This window comes from Nothobranchius furzeri, chromosome 19 (assembly GCF_043380555.1).
Source record: "Nothobranchius furzeri strain GRZ-AD chromosome 19, NfurGRZ-RIMD1, whole genome shotgun sequence".
Lineage (NCBI taxonomy): Eukaryota > Metazoa > Chordata > Actinopteri > Cyprinodontiformes > Nothobranchiidae > Nothobranchius > Nothobranchius furzeri.
Genome location: NC_091759.1, coordinates 12,914,210 through 12,935,356, shown reverse-complemented (window position 1 = coordinate 12,935,356; position 21,147 = coordinate 12,914,210). Strand labels below are relative to the sequence as shown.

General features: G+C 45.3%; 1 protein-coding gene across 2 annotated transcripts in view; it reads right to left on the bottom strand.

Moving 5' to 3' along the window:
• The window catches only part of shisa7b (shisa family member 7), a 72,025-nt gene extending 51,350 nt beyond the window's left edge, over nt 1-20,675 (bottom strand). The window contains exon 1 of one of the 2 annotated variants that reach the window (XM_054744983.2): nt 20,290-20,675. The gene's annotated coding sequence lies outside the window, so the exon portion shown is untranslated. The remainder of the gene's footprint in view (nt 1-20,289) is intronic. The other variant, XM_054744984.2, reaches the window with a different exon arrangement.
• Nucleotides 20,676-21,147: the final 472 nt, after the last annotated feature.

The window sequence follows — 21,147 nt, the reverse complement described above, 5'->3', positions numbered from 1 at the left end:
TTGATGACTCGCTGCAATGTTGGGCTGCTTTCTGAGGATTCGGACAACTTGGACATCAAAACTCACATATGGAACAGCTGACCCATGTTTACTGTGACTGATTTAAGTTTGTAGGAATGTGTCTACATAGTAAAAAGATAAGAAAACCTTTTGGTAGGATTTTTGTTTAAAATGATGTACTATATTTAAACTGGTTGATTTTATTTCAATTATTTTCTGATTTTAATACCAAGAGCTCTACCTAATATAACATATTACTATGAACACGTGGATGATATAGATAGATAGATAGATAGATAGATGATAGATAGATAGATGATAGATAGATAGATGATAGATAGATAGATAGATAGATAGATAGATAGATAGATAGATAGATAGATAGATAGATAGATAGATAGATAGATAGATAGATAGATAGATAGATAGATAGATAGATAGATAGATAGATAGATAGATAGATAGATAGATAGATGATAGATAGCAGCAGTAGCTCAACAAGTTGAGCGGGTTGTCCAGCAATCGGAAGGTTGCAAGTTCGATCCTGGCTCCGGACAGAGAATTCTGCTGTTGTGTCCTTGGGCAAGACACTTAACCCACTTTGCCTGCTGGTGGTGGTCGGAGGGACCGGTGGCGCCTGTGCTTGGCAGCCTCGCCTCTGTCAGTGCGCCCCAGGGCAGCTGTGGCTACATCGTAGCTCATCACCATCAGTGTGTGAATGTGTGTGTGAATGGATGAATGATACACTGTAGTGAAAAGTGCTTTGGAGTCCTTACTCTGAGAGGCGCTATACAAGTGCGGGTCATTTATTATTCATCATAGGTAAAAATGCATGCATATATGCTGCCAGTGTGTTTTGCTTTCATTCTTCCATCTTTACTTGATTTTGTTTAAACACCACAAGACACATGAGTCAAGCCCTTTGAAGTGAAAGAAGTGTGTGTCAATTAGAAAACACGAGAACATATTTTCAATAATAATTGTTTACGTTGTTTGTGTGACTTATTGCAGCCAAAAACTGTAAAGAACATACAAATTCTAAGAATTGCAAAGTTAGAAATCCTGACATAAAAATCCTCGAGTTGAAGGGGAGCTGAATCCAATAGTATTCATTTAGACATGAACAAAAATAAAAAATACTGAAAACAATTAATCAATCAGCATAAGCCAAGATAATCATCAGCTAACTGTTTTTTTTCTCCATAAAATCACTAAACAACTTCTCAGTCAGCAGTTTGATTCATGCGGATTTGGAATAAAACAGCAACTGATTCTTCTGGTCTCTAAACCAGCAGACTAAACAATTCATAAATTAATAATAAGTGACTAATTAGCCAATAAAATGGCAGAGTTGTGGCGCTAAGGAGCGCTCTGATCTGATGTATCACTGAAGCACAAGCACACCGGATCTCTTTCATCGCTGCATGCATGCCTGACTTCCACTAGCAAAAAATACACGAGCTACATAGACGAAAAAGGTTCCTGATAGGCAGTCAGTTCAAAAGATGCCCCCTCCACACACACACACACACACCCTCCCCACTGTGACAAAAACATCCATCCATTCACTCCCACCCTCCCCGGCAATGAGTGGGTTGAAGCGTCTCACTCAGAGCACCACTGCAGTGTTGAGAGCAAGAACCAAAAGGACTGAAAAATACAAATCAGCATTATTTTCCTACAGATTCAGTTGGTTTGCATCCATGTACATGTCTAGGATTCTCTCCCTCCTTTCCCTAAACCCATTCTCCACCTCTCATCATCTCTCTCCAACCTTCCTTCCTCCTCTCATCTCCACTCAGCCCCTCAGCTCAACCTCCACCGTCTCTGAAGCATGCTGGGAAAAGGGCCGGTGCATAAGGGCACACAGCAGCAGTAGCAACAGTATGTTTCCATGTTCTAATATGGACTGAGGCAAAGCTGCCAGAGCCTTTAGTGTGGTGAACTCTGTCCATAAAGGTCAGCGCACTGTCCTTGTGATGCCCACTGATGCAGATGTAAAAAAAAAAAAACGGGGTTTAAATGAAAATCCATTAATGCACCCTGCGTTTTGTTTGTTAGACGATAACACGGAGAGAGGAGTATTTATGGGAGGTCAGAGACTCTATTAGCTCTCTCCAAAGTCGTCACACCAAACGTCAGGAGTTATTCTTTTGGATAAGGTTGCATAATCTGGTGGTCAGTTAAAACCACAAAACACACACAAGATAAAGCATAAAGAGCTGCCTTAAAGTGAGATTTAAGTTTTGTCTTTAAAGGTGTGGTTTGCTCATTTATTCAATACATTACCACTGTACTCTGCCTTATGAGTCATTAAAAAACAAAAAGCTATGGTGCTTCTGTTCTGAGATGCAGACATTTGCTGGTGAAGAGGTGGGCTGAAAACAGCAGGATTAGTCATTTATAATTCCATTTTTAAAACACAGGAAAGGTTTTTCTTTACCTCGCTAACGTTTCGTTTGCCGACTGCAAAACTTCCTCAGAGCTGACGCTGACGGTGGCGCCACTTCCTACTCCGTTTATCCGCGGGCAGCAGAGGACGTTGTCGCCCTCTGCTGCCCGCTCTCCCCTCTCCGACGATGCAGTCCCATGCACGATCCAATGTGTAGACCCCATCGTCTCTGTTCATAGTCCCGCATCCACGTCTCCCAGAGATGCGGCGGAGTCGGAAGTGACGCCACCGTCAGCGTCAGCTCTGAGGATGGTTTGCAGTTGGCAAACGAAACGTTAGCGAGGTAAAGAAAAACCTTTCCTGTGCTTTAAAAAGATCCAAAAATTGAATTAGAAACTAAACACAGTAAGAACACACCAAAGATTACTCATTTATATTAATTATATGCACACACCTCGCTTCTGATTGGCCAAAAAAAAAAAAAAACGCATTCAGCCATGTTGCATAGTCACTATCACCAAGACACTCTCCGCTCTCTCTCTCTCCTTGCAGCAAGAAAATGTTTAATTGGCTTTCCCGTGGGCGGGCACGAGTCAAGATGGGCGAGGCCATTAATGCAAATTCACAGTGTGACATAGATATGTGAGGATTTTCAGATTCTAGCATTTCACCGTCCGTTTTCTATCAAAAGCTAAGATAGAAGATGGGGGGGGGGGGGGCTCAGGAGGTAGAGCGGGTTGCCCAGTAATTAAAGGGTTGTAGGTTCGATCCTGGCTCCAGACAGAGAATTTTGCTGTTGTGCCCTTGGACAAGCCACGTCACCCACCTTGCCTGCTGGTGGTGGTCGGAAGTCTGCTCAGCACCCTCGCCTCAGTCAATGCACCCTAAGAGCAGCTGTGGTTACATTGTAGCTCATCACCACCAGCGTGTGAATGTGTGTGTGTGAATGGATGAATGATACACTGTAGTGTAAAGCAATATGATGTGTCATCTCACTTATACTGTGATGTGATTTTTACTTGATATAAATAGTCTAGCCCAATTTTTGCCAGTACACACCCCTATAAAATACTGCATGTTGTTTCTAGCTGATGTTAGTTCTTGAAAATATTTAAAGAGCAAGTCACCCCCAAATAAACTTGTTTTTGCTGATAAACTAAATAAACGAGTGTCTAATCGTGCTGCAGACATGTGTCGTCAATAATTTGGCACTTCAGTGCATCTTAGTTAAAATTTAAATGTTCTGCCTAAAACTGGCAGTGTTGTGCCGTTGTCAGGTAAAAACTCTGCACTGTATTTGAATTTAAATCTGCCACCGCTATTGGCTAAGAGGTATGCTATGATGTAAACTGGGACATTATGATGTCACAATGTCATGGTGAGCCTGTGTGTGTGTGTATTTGTTAGCAGCTCTGCCCTCTTGGTCTGCCAGGCAACAGCATTCGTTGCATTTTTCAAACGTGAAGTGAGAGTGGAGTTAAGACTCTGGTAGGGGTTGACTTGCTCTTTAACAATCGTCAAATCAGTCTAAAACTTGCAGATTTGTAAGCCATTGATGCTGTCAGATTGTTTTTCACTTAGCAGAAGAAGAAACGCAACGCCCAAATGGCTTTGCTGGATTCAGACAATACTATAGGGTGAATCAGAGCTCTCATGCGATATGTAAATGTTGAAATGAATTCTAACGTGCACTCTCAGCTTAACGAACCACATGTTCTCATCATAACTGTGAAGCAGATCCCGACACAAACCAGGAACGAGACATCTCAGATTTTTTTTTGACGTCCCAAAGCTGCAAGCCTGTGAAGCCTATATCTCTACTAAAAGACCATCAACTATGTAATTAGTCAGTCTGATCTAAGTGATAATTATTCTTTTTATTGCTGCTGAGAAAAAAATACGAGGTGCAATTTCTTTGAGACGGCTTCAGAGAGTGAAAATTAAACAGCATGTTTTGCAGTCGTGAAATGTGCAGCACTGGGATGTTTGCCACACAGTCCAATCTGTTGAAGACGGTGGACCGGCAAGGCAACAAGAAGGGACCTCACAGATTTGCACCTCCCTCGCTGCCAACTGGTTTGTGTTGGGCCAGTTTAATTTTCTTTTTTCAATGTGCTTGCTGTACACAACAACTCCAGGCTGGAGGGCTATGACTAACCTCTTGGTAAGTAATTACAGTTAGAACAGTAGCACTTGGTGGTCACTCAGCTTTACTCAGACAGTAGCATCAACAAGTCAACAAAAATCTCTGCAGCCAAGTTTTTACTAAATCGTTTTTTGAAGAGAGAGCTGAACTGGAAGGAGAAGCTCTCAATTTGCCAGCCGATCTACGTCCCAACACTCACTTGTGGTCACGAGCTTTGGGTAGTGACAGAGAGAACGAGATCTAAGCGGCTGAAATTAGTTTTCTTCACAGGGTGTCTGGGCTCTCCCTTAGGGATAAGATGAGAAGTTCGGCCATCCGGGAGGGGCTCGGAGTAGATCCGCTGCTCCTCCATGTCAAGATGAGCCAGTTGAGGTGGCTCGGACATCGGATCAGCATGCCTCCTGGTTACGCCTCCCTGGTGAGGTTTTCCGAGCATATCCGACCAAGAGGGGATGTAAAGGAAGACCCAGGACACGCTGGACAGACAGTGAGTGTGTTTACATGCAGCCAGTAACCCTTTAAAAACCTGAATATTCACAATAACCCAGTTCCGCAGGTCCATGTAAACACCGCCAAAAACCCGGATATGCTCATAACCGGGTTTTTAAAAACCCGGTTACTACACCTGGGGTAACCCTTTTCTAACCCGAATGTTTGGTCGTGTAAACGCATATCGGGATATCCCCATCAAAGCGTGTGTTCTGCGCACGCTCTGTTCGCAAGGAATCTTGGTCTTTTGAGTAGCGAGACGTCTTGTATGCGCCAGAACACCGGAAGTAAACAACAAGTTGGGGGCAACATGGCGATTCGCGCACAGCACCACACTTTTGGAGTGACGAGGAAACTAAAGCGCAAACAAACGCGGTCGCTATCTCTTCCGAACTGGGAAACATGTTGTTGTTTTCACGGATACCGGAACAAGAAGAACCGGAAATGACGCATGTTGCGTCTGGACGTAGTCCATACGTCCTGACGCTACCCCAACGTCCGCATTTAAATCGGGTTATGCAAGTTAGAGGTAACTCTTTCTATTTATGCTTGTAAACAAGTTATTCTGATCAACTCAGAAACCCGAATCCCGACCTTAACCCGATCATAACCCGGATATTGGCTGCATGTAAACGTACTCTATGTCTCTCAGCTGGCCAGGAAACCCCTCGCAATTTCTCTGGAGGAGCTTGCCCATGTGGCTGGGGAGAGGGAAGTCTGGGCCTCTTTGCTTAGTCTGCTCCCGCCTCGACTCGACCACAGATCAGTGGAAGACACTGGATGGGTGGATTATTTAAATGAAAAGCCATAAATACTATTTCTAATTATACCCAAGCATACGGCCATCGAGGATTGTTGTTATTCCTACTTAATGCATCCGGTTATGGAACATTTTAACAGATGTTAAATATTTTTCAGTCTTATATTTTTCACATTGAAGTTGGAAGTCACACAAAACTCAGGCCAGACACTTTTTAGACACTTCCAGTGGTTAATGAATGAGAAAGACTTCACAAGCCTTCACGCTCACAGATGCTAAACAATGATTACGTCCATCTTTGACCATTTTGAAAGGTGAAAAACTGCCAACTGAGAAGGAAACCTTTTTCCTTCTAACATGATTGAGACATTAGACTGCTTTGTGAATACTTCCTTCATCCACATTTCTGTGAGTGCACTTCACAGAAGAACGTAGGGTGCAGTGCGAGTACTGGGATTGGGCCTTAGAGATGATTTATCATTCCTCACACAAGTTCAGGGTCTGCACCTCTCAGTGGGATGTGCTTGGAAAACCTCCAGAGGAAGGTGACCAGGAAGAATTCAAATCAGATGCTCAAAAACCCCATCTGGCACTTGGTGTAGGGGGACAGCAGCTCTACTCCAAGCTTCCCCAGGACGACATAACTCCTCACCTAATCTCCCAGTCCAAACCAGACACCCTACTGAGGAAAGTCATGTAAAATGCTCGCATCTGGCATCTTGTTCTTTTGGTCACGATCCAGAACTCATGAGCATACTTGAAGATCTGGAGCCTCACCACAAAAGTTTGCACCTTGAATACAACCCCTAACCCTAAAGTCCACATCTCACTCCGTCTTACTCTTGAGCAAGACGCCAGGCAAACACACACTCCCAACTTAAAAAAAAATAGAAAACCACTTTTTTATTTGAATAGCTGTTGCTCTAAGAGGAATGGCTAATTTGCAAAACAAATGTATTGTTTATTTGCACTTATGCAACTGATGTGTTGATTTTGTTACAAATAAACTCAGGTTACTTTATCAGGATGTAAAAGCTAATTCCATGATGCATTCATGCATTAATCACAGACCGTAACAGAGTTTCAGGAACTGCATTCACTGTAGTACCCCTCCTAACCCATAGGAGGCACTATAAAAAAAATAAAACAACACAGCAGGGATGGCACCAAAAGAAATCATACTAGTCCATTAAATTATATTTTCTAAGAATGTTTATAGTTTGATTGTATGTGAGAATATGAGTGTGCAGTTGAAACTTTTCCGCTGTCAAATGCATTGTGGCACTTCCTGATTGCTTCATTGAGTTTCTGGTTGCATGATACTATTTCATTAGGGAACATGGAGCTGACCTGACACATTACCATCATGTTGCTCTGTACCACTGTCTGAAGCAGGAAAATTATGTTGGAAGCAGAAGAAAAAAGGAAACTGGAGAAGCAAACTACAAAAGGAGAACATTTCCATTAGAATTTAGGATAAACTACTAAATAAAATTTTATAAAATAGACAAACTGTCATTTATTTGATGGGACTCGTTTTTTTTATCTGTTCAGATCTGATTGGGCATGCTCGTTTCTTTAGTCCATTTCGAAGAATCTTTACATGCAACCACTAGTTTTTCTTTCTTTTCTTCACTGTTGCAATCATTTGTGTTAAGTGAAATAGAAGACTCTGCTACAGTTTCTCCATAAGTGATCCAACAATCAATTTAAATGAGAAGATAAAGAAATAAAATAAAAATTTCCAAGTATCTTGAATTGACTGTAAAGTGCCAACAATAAAACAGTTCTCTAGTTACGCCTGGTGATGAAGTTAATCCCTGCAGACAAATAAAAACACAAATTGCACTGATTGTCATTTAATTTAGGAACAATATTCAGCAACAAAAGCTCCAAATGTGCCACCGCAAGTCTTTTAACAAAGATTAGAATTAAAATAATCAACCTAATCAGTAAGATGTTAACAGACTTAAATTAGTTTTACTTATTTGCACAGGAAAAACAAAGATAATAAAATATTAAATTAAAGAGCAAGTCACCCCCCTACTGCCTTACTCCACTCCCGCTTCCTGTTGGAAAAATGCAACAAATGCTGTTGCCTGGCAGATTGAGAGGGCAGAGCTGCTAAAAATACACATGCATGCTCACAACACCATTATGACATCATATAGTACCATCTAACGTCATAGAGTACCTCTTAGCCAATAGTGATGGCAGATTTAAAATCAAATGCAGTGTAGAGTATTTACCTGAAGAGGGCAGCTTTAGATAGAATATTTAAATTTTTATTAAAAGGCACTAAAATTCCAAATTATTGCCTTCATGTGTCTAGAACACGATTTGACTCTCATTTTTGTAGTTTATCAGCAAAAAAGTAGATTTGGAGGTGACTGACTCTTTAAATACTAAAGCAAAGTCATGCAAAGTTTCTATTATGTTTCAGTTTGATGCTACAGTTGGTTTAATCAAAGGTGGATTATTAAGTTTGCATAATGCCATCTCCTCCTTGAACCGTCACCTTATCGTGGTGGAGGATTTTGAGTGCCCTAATTATCCTAGGAGCTATGCTGTCTGGGGCACTTTGTGCCCCTGGTAGGATCTCCCATGACAAATTGGTCTTAGGTGAAGGGTGAGACAAAGAACGGTTCAGAGGATCTTTCATGGATTTACAATCAAAGAGTCGGAGTACCTGGCCCGGAGGGTTACCGGGATCCCACCCTGAAGCCAGGCCTGGGGTTGAGGCCCGTGAGCGAGCACCTGGTGGCCGAGCTTTCGCCCATGGGGCCCGGCCGGGCCGAGCCCAAACCGGATACATGGGCTCATCCAACTGTGAACCCACCACCCGCAGGAGAAACAAGAAGGGTCCGGTGCAGTGTGGATCGGGTGGCAGACCGAGGGGGGAGCCTTGGCGGTCCGATCCCTGGACAAGGAAACTGGACATGGAATGTCACCTCTCTGGCGTGGAAGGTGCAGGAGCTTGTGGCAGAGGTTGAGCGGTACTGGCTAGAAATAGTCGGAGTCACCTCAACATATAGCATTGGCTCTGGAACCCAAGTCCTTGAGAGGGGTTGGACACTCTCCTTTGCTGGAGTTGCTCCGGGTGAGAGGCAGAGGGCTGGAGTTGGCTTTTTGCTAGCCCCAAGACACTCTGCCTGTGTGTTGGCCTATACCCCGGGGGACGAGAGGGTAGCTTCACTGCGCCTTCGGGTCGGGGAATGGGTCCTGACTGTTGTTTGTGCTTATGGGCCAAATATCAGTTCAGAGTACCCGCCCTTTTTGGAGTCCCTGGGACAAGTGCTAGATAGTGCTCCATGAGGGGACTCCATTGTCCTACTGGGGGACTTCAATGCTCACGTGGGCAGTGACAGCATGATCAAGAGGGGTGTGATTGGGAGGAACGGCCCGCATGATCTGAACTCGAGTGGTGTTTCGTTATTGGACTACTGTGCAAGCCGCGGGTTGGCCATAACAAACACCATGTTCAAACATAAGGATGGCCATCGGTACACTTGGCACCAGGGCAGCCTAGGTCGCAGGTCGATGATAGACTTTGTAGTCACTCTGCGATTGTTGAGGTGGCTGTTGCTAGCTGTGGTCGCAAGGTGGGCGGTGCCAGTCGTGATGGCAGCCCCCGTTCCCGCTAGTGGATACCAGAGGTTCGGTGAGCAGTCAGGCTGAAGAAGGAGGCCTACAGGGCGTGGCTGGTCTGTGGGTCTCCGGAGGCAGCAGACAGGTACAGGATAGCCAAGCGGGGTGCAGCAGTGGCAGTTGCCGAGGCAAAATATCAGGCATGAGAGGAGTTTGGTGAGGCCATGGAGAAAGGCTATCGATCAGCTCTAAAGAGGTTCTGGCAAACTGTCCGGCGCCTCAGGAGAGGAAGGCAGCAACTTGCTCACACTGTTTACAGTGGGCATGGGGAGCTGCTGACGTCAACTGGGGCTATAGTCGGATGGTGGAAGGAATACTTTGAGGAGCTCCTCAATCCCACCTACGTGCATTTCAAGGAGGAACCAGAGCCAGGAGACCTGGGGATGGACTGTCCAATCTCGGGGGCAGAAGTTGCTGAGGTAGTTAAACAACTACACAGCGGCGGAGCCCCGGGGGTGGATGAGATTGTTCCTGGGTATCTCAAGGCTATGGATGGTGTAGGGCTGTCGTGGTTGACACATCTCTGCAACATTGCGTGGTCATCGGGGGCAGTTCCTGTGGAGTGGCAGACCGGGGTGGTGGTCCCCATCTTTAAGAAGGATGACCTGATAGTGTGTTCCAACTATGGGGGATCACACTCCTCAGCCTCCCTGGAAAGGTCTACTCCAAGGTACTGGAGAGGAGGGTCCAATCGATAGCTGAATCTCAGATTGAGGAGGAGCAATGTGGTTTTCGTCCTGGCCGTGGAACTGTGGATCAGCTCTATACCCTTGCAAGGGTGATGGAGGGGGCATGGCAGTTTGCCCAACCAATCCACATGTGTTTGGTGGATTTGGAGAAGGCTTAAGACTGTGTCCCCAGGGGCACCCTGTGGGGGACGCTCCAGGAGTATGGAGTGGGTGGCTTTCTGTTAAGGGCCATTCAGTCCCTTTACCAGAGGAGCGTTATTTTGGTCCACATAGCTAGTAGTAAGTCGGACCAGTTCCCGGTGAGGGTTGGACTCCACCAGGGCTGCCCTTTGTCATCGGATCTGTTCATTACCTTTATGGACAGAATTTCTAGGCGCAGCCGTGTTGTGGAGTGTGTCGAGTTTGGTGGCAGGAGAATCTCGTCTCTGCTTTTTGCGGATGATGTGGTCCTCCTAGCTTCATCCAGCTCTGACCTTCAGCTCTTGCCGGGTAGGTTCGCGGCCGAGTGTGAAGCGTCTGGGATGAGGATTAGCTTCTCCAAATGTGAGGCCATGGTTCTCGACCGGAAAAGGGTGGCTTGCCAACTCCGGGTCGGGAGAGAGGTCCTACCTCAAGTGGAGGAGTTTAAGTATCTCAGGGTCTTGTTCACGAGTGAGGGTAGGAGGGATCGGTAGATCGACAGGCAGTGATGTGGACACTGAGTTGATCTGTCATGGTGAAGAGGGAGCTGAGCCAGAAAGCCAGGCTCTCGATTTACCGGTCGATCTACGTCCCAGTCATCACCTATGGCTATGAGCTTTGGGTAATGACCGAAAGAACGAGATCGCGGATACAAGCGGCCAAAATGAGTTTACTCCATAGGGTGGCCGGGTTCCGCCTTAGAGATAGAGTGAGGAGCTCGGACATTTGGGAGGGACTCCGAGTAGAACCACTGCTCCTCCGGATCGAAAGAAGTCAGTTGAGGTGGTTTGGGCATCTGGTCAGGATGCCTCCTGTACGCCTCCCTGGGGAGGTGTTTTGGGCATGTCCTGCCGGCAGGAGCCCCCCCAGGTCGACCCAGGACATGTTGGAGAGGTTACATCTCCAATCTGGTCCGGGAACGCCTTGGGGTCCTGCCGGAGGAGCTGAAGGAGGTGGCCGGGGAGAGGACGATCTGGAGCTCCCTATTTGGGATGGTTCCCCCGCGACCCAGACCCGGATAAGCGGAGGAAGACAATGACGGCATAATGCCATGCCTAAGAAAACCTACTTTCATTTACTTAGACCCGGTCTGACTTATTGTTCATGTGCTTCTCTCATTCATGGAAAACTTGAGCCACCATACAGCATGAGGACAGTGTGTCAGTTCAGCTCAAGGTTTTTACAACCAGTACAGCTTTTACTCCTTTGATTCTTACTCATAAAAGCAAAATCATGAAAGAAAGGCAAAAAAAAAAAGTTTTTTTTTGTGTTTTCAATAAGAACAAAACTATAAATATCCACCAGTCATTTCCTGGTGTTACTCAGGAGTGTGATACCTCTGTTAAGGCTCCAAACGGCAGCATAATAGTTTAGTATCTCTCCTCAGAACTCCTTAAACTCCAAGTAATGCAATCAAAAGGCTGGTACTGGCAATATAACGTTGCTTCCATGACCCGTATTGTGAAGTGGAGCTATGAAATTCTAATGGAATTAAAATATGAATAGATCCAATTTTATCAGATTGTAAAGAATGAAAATAACTGATTGATTTTACCATAATAGCTATGAATAATACAGTTAAGATGTCTGGCATTAATTAAAAAAACTATTTATATCAAGTTAAACTTTACTATTAAAGGTCAACTTTCCTTATATTTTAATACATTTGCAGTGGTCTCTTGCGGCAATGAAAGCCTTGAGAAAAAATCAGCATGGAGATTTCAGCTGGAGGAGAAATTGGCAGAACACAGCAGGATTTATTTCTTATATTTGGCCATCTCGACTACGATTGGTTAACAGCAACACAACTTTGCTGCTGACTCCATTTGTTTTGCAATGTTTTTCTAAATGATGCAGACAGTTTATTGAAACACTTCAAACTCGCCTTCATAATAAGTTAAGGCTTAATTTTGATGAAATCCCTAAAGAAAATGGTGAAATGGAACAATCACATCATGCACCTCAACAACAGAATGTTGTTTTCCTAAGTATGTGGTGATGGTTCTAGATTGACTCTTTGGAGCGTCATACCTCAAAGCAATCCACCTACAGACGCTGAATCAGGTGGAATAGTCACTGAGAACAACAATGTTTGTTCCCGAAGGTCGTTGTTGAACTGAGAGCCATTTTCCACATCTCCATCAATGACGTAAACACCTGAGAAAAGTCAAATGTAAACCCCCTCACTCTGGTAACCTGGGGCCAGTCCAGGCCATTTATCTGAGAACACTGCTTGTTTCTAGCTCACTCTCTGGGGGTAAAATGAGAGCCTGAACAGCACCAATCAGATAAATCACCACTGACTCACAAAACAGCCGTCATGAATGGCGGAAGCCGTAAATGATACACCTCTTCCACCACACTAGGAAAAGGTACTTGACCAAACTATTTCAGTGAATTTTCTTAACCACCGTTGCTGTGAGGAGCTGGTGCTTATATTCAGTTGCCACTGGGCGAGAGTCAGAAGACACCTTGAACAGGTTGCCAGTCCATCTTGGAGACACTCAGAGATTAAAAAATAAATAAAAATTGGCCACACACTTATGCAGAAATACGGACAATTTAGGGTATCCAATTAAACTAACATGCATGATTTTGTTCTTTGGAAGAAAACTGCCAGTGGCCCCCAGAGAGGAAGCCAGGGGAACCATGTCAGGGCTTTCAAATCCTAAGCCCTTTTCAGATTGACATTCTGGAATATGTGTAGACAATTCAGTCCGGTTGTTAACCAGAACTGTGTTTTCAGACACACCACTTTTGTACCTGAACTTGTCCTTTCGGCTGCCTTCACACAGCAGGGAAAAGTTCCAGATGACTGAGGGAGAGGGGGTGGGAAGGCTGTACCCGGATAGTGCGGCGAATGTACAGTACATGCGTCATTTACCCAAACAAAGCTATTCAGTCAAACATGGCAGACGAAGAGATAGAATTCCTCTCACTGATCGGACTTATGTTAAGCATAATTCTGCGCACACGAAGACGCATAAGAGACCTGGATGATGAAGCTCAATGGTTAATAAAGGAATCATGGAAGTGGTGTGAAGCGGTGTGAAGCGCTCCGTCGCGCGTCTAGGAGACGGTACTGTAGGAGGCGAGCTGCTATGGTTCGCCGCATGCTACAGGAGCGAGCTATCTAGGTGCGCACAGCGTACCCCGGTCCCCTCCTCCTCCCCCTCCTCCCTGTCCAGAACTCGACCTCACCAGTCTGATGCAGCCACCCTGTCCGTGACAAGTCCGGTCCTGTTACTAGGGGAATCGTCCGGTTTAATTACGGAAAACGTTATCTGGATGTTTGTATTCAGACACACAGGTCTTAAGGACAGAGTCCCGAACATTTCCGTTTTTCATGGCCTGTCTGAAGGGGGCTCTAGAGTTTCACTGTTTATTTTCTTTCAGAAGCTAAAACAGGAAATAGGTGTAGGATGCAATTTTCTCGTTCAGCCTGCATGTTAAACTCACAGTGGCTAATCATTTTCAAAAATAATAAGAAAAAATTGGTTTCACAGTGACGGACCTCTAGCAAATAAATAAATTTGGTGTCCTACTCCAAAATAATCACTGCCCCCCCCCCCCCCCCCCATGAAAATTTTCTGGGAGCACCACTGAAAATGGCATGCATGCACTGGGGGAAGATGTATTCAAACCTGCTGCTTTATTGCTGTGAGGCAACAGTGCAACCATGCAGCTCACCAAACAATCTTAGGCTAAAGTCATCCATCACGAAAGGAAGAACAGTCATTTGGGAAACTGGGCTGCACTGCTTTTCAAGAAATTCAACTGTGCAACTGAGGAATATAAGTCATGCACCCTGCACTTCAATTATCCGAATGAGATGTTCAACATTTCTGCCCTGCTTCCCTATCTGTCTGTGATTCCATGCATCCCCCTTGCACAGCCTGCACAGAGTGGGTGGGAACTTGCTGATTTCACACAAAGGTAGGCGTTTAGAGGCTTACAAACAGCTTGAAAGTGTGATCATTCAGCTGTAGTGTTGTTCTAATCTATAATCACAGCTACACCCCTCACTCAAAGAGAAAATGCCCTCTGGCTTAAGAGCAGTCGGGTCCATCAGCGCTTTTTGTTTTAGCTGCACGCCAGACATCATTGAACTGTTCCCATAGACGAGCGTTTGCCCTTTTAATTGTGAAAACTCAACAGAGAAATGTTCCATTTAAAGCTGGGAGGGTATTAATTAAATTAGAAATTGATGGATCAACAATAAACCCAAACAACAGTGACGTCAGTTTGATGGCCAACGTTTCATTTGTTTTATCCTAAAAACTGTAAAACGTAACAATTTAGCTGACTATATTTTTGTTGAACTGAGTGGTTTTGGAGTTTAAAAGAAATACGAGTAAAATGATGTCACCAGCTCAAGGAAACTGCCTAAATTTCTGCCAGTGAAAATAAAATAGTAGAAAGAAAAAGTTTGGTGTTAATTCCTGTCTCTTTATGTTGGGTGCTTGCACTCAAATGCACGTTGCATCAAGAAGCATTCAACAGATAAGTGTTACACATTTTAAATTATACATATTTTTTGCTAAAATAATCTATATTAATCCAATTCATTTTGAAAAAAATGCTGGATTTTGTAATAATATTAAATGGAATGTCACTTTTTTGATATGAATCAAGTATAATGGGAGCTCTGAAAAGCCTTTACAAAACATAAAATACATAAATATTAAAGCTGTCCCACTTTCTAACCCTGACACACTTAATTTTGCTCTTTGGACTTTTTTCTTTCCTTTATAAAAGGAGATAAAAGGTTGTATTTCAATAATCCTCATGAAAATTGTGCAAGTGAATTATCCCAGAAGGTACTAGGGGTTGTATGAACTAGTCGACTAGTCGACTTCACGGCTGTGTAGTGACTTTTTATGCCTGTCATCGACTAGTCACTGTCACGTGATAATGAGCAACAAGATGCAGTCCTCCAGCAGGTGATGAGCCCCTGCGTCGGGAGGCGGAGGCGACGCGCAGTGCCAGAGCGTCGGTACTGACACCGGCGGCGGTAAAACGGACATTTAACCAAACTGTGACCTTTTCCCTCTTGCAATGTTACCTTCCCCTCACCCCATCCTAATCTTAACCAGTTTGTGCATGCAAAGCTCTGATCGTTGACGCGCTCCAGACATCTGCGTCCTGAGCACCGCCAAAGCAGGTGTCACCACCTCAAAAACAAATTAAACACGCGATCGTTCATGTCGGCTCATTTCCTTTAATGTTTTCTGTCTGTTATTTGTGCCTGATGCGTTTCGCTGCTGCGGAGCGAGGTGCATCACCTGTTTTGTTCTCCGGTGACGCGCCCCCAAGATTCCATTATCTCCGCTCCGCTCCGGCACGAACTCCGCAGCAAAAACGGTCCCGTTGTAGTCGGCCGGCAAGCAGCGGCACTCCGCTGTTTTTGCGGTTGGTAGATCTTTTAGAACTGCAGTTCAAAGGTAACTCATGAGGTGAATATATATGAACCCAGGTAGCAGTTTTTCTTTAGGATTGAGAGGAGATGCAGGAAGATAATAAACAGGCAGGACAGAAAAATAGTCAAATAAAAACAAGTTAGTTTTTGTACCTGGTGGTTGCAACAAACAGACACCATTGAAGGTAATCAGAAGTGAGGAACAGAAAATGAAATAATTATTTTAATGTCTAGAGCAGCAGGAACTCTGAGAGGCTGCAGGCCATCAGTTTGCTGCTGCTGCGCAGGGGGAGGGGGGAGAGGACTGAAGTAGGATGCAGAAACTACTGTTGTTAAAAGAGATGTTAGAACATGTGGGCGCAATTTTAATTGTCAAAAACTCCAGTGAACCTACCGACCCCCCCGCCGCTTCAGGTGTATAACGTCATCAGTGACTAGTCGAAGTCGACTCGATTTTCATTACTTGACTGTCGACTTTTTAAAAAATTAAGTCATGCAACCCCTAGAAGGTACAGGTTTTCAAAATGTTCATTTGTTGTACAAGTACACACCTAGTTATAAAAAACAAGATACGGTAGGTAGGTAGGTAGATGGATGGATGGATGGATGGATGGATGGATGGATGGATGGATTACTGCCCCGAGTGCCCTGATGACCACGGGCACCACTTTTGTCTTCACTCTCCAGGCTTTCTCAAGTTCATCTTTGAGGCCCTGGTACTTCTCTAATTTCTCATGTTCCTTTTTCCCTGATGTGGCCATCACTTGGTATTGCCACATCAACCCTAACAGCTGTCCACTGTTGTCCACCATATATACATATACTGTATACTGTGTGTGTGCGTGTGTGTGTGTGTGTGTGTATACATATATATGTGTGTATATATATATGTATATATATATATATATATATATACCGTCATCCGACACATCAAAAGGGGAAGGCAGTGTGCTACCAACACTGTTTATATTGAGGACAGTGTGCTGCTGACCTCGACTCGAGACATTGTGGATCGGTGGGCAGAGTACTTCGGAGACCTGTTCAATCCCCCTGGCATGTCTTCTAGTGAGGAAGCAGGGTCCGAGCACTTTCTCTCCAGCCTCTGGTGCTGAGGTCACTGGGATGGTCAAAAAGCTCCTTGGTGGCAAGGCTCCAGGAATGGATTAGGTCTGTCCAGAGTTCCTTAAGGCTCTGGATGTTGTAGGGTTGTGTTGGCTGATGCAGCTCAGCAATATCGAGTGGACATTGGGGGCAGTCCTACTGAAATGGCAGACTGGGGTGGTGGTCCCTCTATTTAAAAAGGGGGGCCGCAGGGTGTGTTCCAACTACAGGGGGATCACACTCCTGAGCCTCACTGGTAAGGTCTATTCCAGGGTTCTGGAGAGGAGAGTTCCAGCAGATTGTTGAACCTCAGATTTGGGGAGATCAATGTTGTTTTCGTCCTCGCTGCGGAACACTGGACCAGCTCTATACCCTTAGGGGGATCCTGGAGGGTGTGTGGGAATTTGCCCAACCAATCTAAATGTGTTTTGTAGATTTGGAGAAAGCGTTACACCACGTCCATCGGGAGACCCTTTGGGGGGTACTTTGGGAGTACCGGCCCTCTGATATGGGCTGTTTGGTCCCTGTATGACCGGTGTCAGAGCTTGGTCCGCATTGCCGACAGTAAGTTGGGCTCATTTCCAGTGAGTTGGACTCTGCCCAGACTGCCCTTTGTCACCGATTCTGTTCGTAACTTTTATGGACAGGATTTCTGGGTGAAGCCAAGGTGTTGAGGGGATCTGTTTTGGTGGCATGAGGATTGAGTCTCTGCTTTTTGCAGATGATGTGGTCCTGTTGGCTTCATCCAACACATTCTCACACCCTAAGCGTCAAAAACAAACGCTTGGTCAGCCACCCTCCGCCTCAGACCCCAGACGCCAAAAGTGCCCTTTTTCGTTACTTATGTGTGAAAAGGGGTTTTTCCCTTTTCTAACTGCAGATCCCAATGCAGCGTAAAACTGACGCGATGGGATATCCGCTGATGCAGCACCGAACCAGCTCATTTAACCGCACCTAAACCTTAACGTTTCACTATTTCTAACCTTCCCCTCTCCCTCATCCTAACCTTAACCCTCTTGCTGCCTAAAACGTTGCTCTCACTGTGATCAAGCGTTTGTTTCCCATGCATTCTGACTATGAATTTTCGTATTTTCTGCCCAAGGGGAACGTTAGAGCATACCATCTGGTGAGGCGGAGGTTACAAATACCCTCTGCTTTTAACCTCCACCTTGTTAGTTGAACCCCCCCCCCCGCGTTGGCTCAGTCCAAACGCGACCAATGACGAGGCGGCTCCCGCCGTTCACTTCATAGAGACGGCTTTAGACGGACCAACACATCACTAATGTGTTCGCTAGCTAGATGGTTAAGGTTAGGATAGGGGTGAGAGGAAGGTTAAATAAGAGGATAAGGTTAAGGTGAGGTACAATGAACTTGTTTGATGCCCTGGCTGCGGACATCCCATCACATCAGTTTTACGCTGCATTGGGATCTGCAGTCAGAAAAGGGAAAAACCCTTTTCACACATAAGTAACGAAAAAGGGCACTTTTGGCATCAGGGGTCTGAGGCGGAGGGTGGCTGACCAAGTGTTTGTTTTTGACGCGCTGGGAGCGAGAATGTGTTGCTTGATCAGAATGTGATCTCCGGCTCTCATTGGAGCGGTTCATAGTCAGGTGTGAAGCAGCTGGGATGAGAATCAGCTTCTCTAAATCTGAGACCATGGTCTTGATTCGGAAAAGGGTAGAATGCCCTTTCCAGGTCAGGGACGAGATCTTGCCTCAAGTGGAGGAGTTTAAGTATCTCGGGGTCTTGTTCACGAGTGAGGGAAAGATGGAGCACAAGATCGACAGGCGGATTGGTGCTGTGTCTGCAGTGATGCGGGCGTTGTACCGGTCTGTTGTGGTGAAGAGAGAGCTGAGCCAGAAGGCAAAGCTCTCAATTTACCGGTCGATCTACCTTCCTACCCTCACTTATGGTCATGAGCTTTGGGTAGTGACCGAAAGAACGAGATTGTAGACACAAGTGGCCAAAATGAGTTTTCTCCGCGGGGTGGTGGGTGACTTCTCTCCCTTAGAGATAGGGTGAAAAGCTCTGTCATCTGGGAGGGGCTCGGAGTAGATCTGCTGCTCCTCCACATCAAGAAGAGCCAGTTGAGGTGGCTCGGGCATCTAGTTAGGATGCCTCCTGACACCTCCCTGAGGTTTTTCTGGGCATGCCCTGAGAGAAGACCTTAAAGAAGACCCAGGACACGCTGGTGGGACTATTTCTCGGCTAGCCAGAGAATGCCTCGGATCTATATATTAGTTTTTTATATGAGTGTAGGTAAACTCTTAAGTATTTATCTCTTTTGCTTCTCTATGTGTAAAGAAAAATAGCAAAAAAGTGTTTTTTTGTCACATTGTGTATGATGCAGCCCCTAGAAGGCCTTCAGATTTAGGTTGACATGCAGTATAAGACATTCAGCTTTCCTGCAGATGAGTTGTGATGCCTGGGTTTTTGCAGCCTAACTAGTGCATATATTAAGTGTTAACTGTTGTGCTTTGCTCCTTAGTAACTGAGTGAGACAGGGTGTAGGTGTGCAGCTCTAATAGTTCTGGATAAATCACATTTGTAACCGCACACAGTTCTGCAACAATGAGCAGGGTGAGCCATTAACATGCACCCACACCCACACCCACACCCACACACACACACGCACACACACACACACACACACACGGAACACATACACATACAATATAGTGAGTTAAGGTTCAGTTAAGGCTAGCCAGCACCTGTGAGCTCATGTTGGAGCAATGCAGAGGGTGAGGGGGGCAGTTAGTTTGCGGTGCTTCTGCATTTGCACATGCATTAGCATTCATGAGGCGATGATGCGTGCGTGCGTGCGTACTTCAAAAAGATGTTTTTTTTTCTGTCCCTTTCTGCAAATCACTTGCAGGTAATAAAAGGGAGGAGGGAAAATCATTTTATATAGCAATGGCTCCATGTATGGATTCTGCTGCTGCTGCATTCAGATCATCACAGAAGACATGGGAGGGTTCTGTTGCATTATGCTGAGGCGTAACTGTATTGTGTGCATGTATGGCAGCAGATGAGAGGACAGCCACATGATAAAACCTGCTACTACAAAGCAACACAACATGGACGCGACAAAAGCACAGAAATGCCCCCCCCCCCCCCACACACACACACACACAGGGGCTCCAGAGATCCTAAAGATGCGACACTAGTCACCATTTTCCCTAAAAAGAGGCGGAGAGCAAAACAATGGCTCCAATGATCTGATAGATGCAGAATTCTTGTTTTTTTTAAATCGTCTAGATAAATTAACACCATGCAGTAAACAATGCAGAGGAAACGTGTCACCAGCGGTGCTTCTAAGTTCATTCTAACGCTTATAATAAATCCTGCAGTCAGCGCGCGCGAGAATGCTGCAACGAAAACCCTCATTAGCCAGTTTTCCTCAAATGTGACTGGCGTTATGCAGACCTGCAACCACAACACTAATAAATAATAACGAGAAATACCTTTTTGACGTCCTTGTCGGGGTCCTATCGTGATTCCAGCACAAAACGTGTCACCTACATTTTTCATTGTTATTCCAGGTCTGGAGAGTGGAATCGATCAGCCGCAGTGCTCCCAGTACGACTCCAGTACACACACACACAAAAATAAATAAATAATAACACACGCTCACACACCAATATAAAACCAGTGAGATAATCCGTCACAGGCTGGTCGAGTCGCAGCGGTGAGGCTGCTCCGAGGCTCCGCGCGCGCGTCGCGGCTGATGCAGCTTCTCTCGGCGCGGCTCTGTTTCTCTCCCTCAGAGCTCCGCCGGGCTCCGTGGACAAGTCATTGATTGGATAATGTGGCGTTTGCCCACGTTCGCATTCATTCCCAAAGTACTGGAAATGACTAACCAATCCTGGAGCGGGTGCGCGTAAATGATGACACCTGATTGGCTGAGTCACAATCAGAAGTGCAGGTTAATTCCCGGTATACGCGCACCTGTGACCCCTTTTACAGTAGCTGTAAATATTAATGCGCTGACCGGAAATCACCGAGTGAAGAACGGACCGTAAAGGGTTTTTAATTTTAATAGAAATATGTCTAAAGTGATAAAGAAAGGGATGGAAAATTAAAAACGCACCGTGTCTCTAATCCTTCAACAGTTTGGGATTAATCTGGCTGGGAACCATATATGTAACATTTTATAGAAGTTCCCCAATTTGCCTGCTTGACACTCAGAATTAAGGGGTTGGATTGGGGGGTTAAGCCACCAAAAGGTTCCCGAGCGCGGCTGTGTCTGCAGCTCACCGCTCCCCCAGGGGATGGGTCAAATACGGAGAACAAATTTCGCACACACATCAGTGTGTGTGACA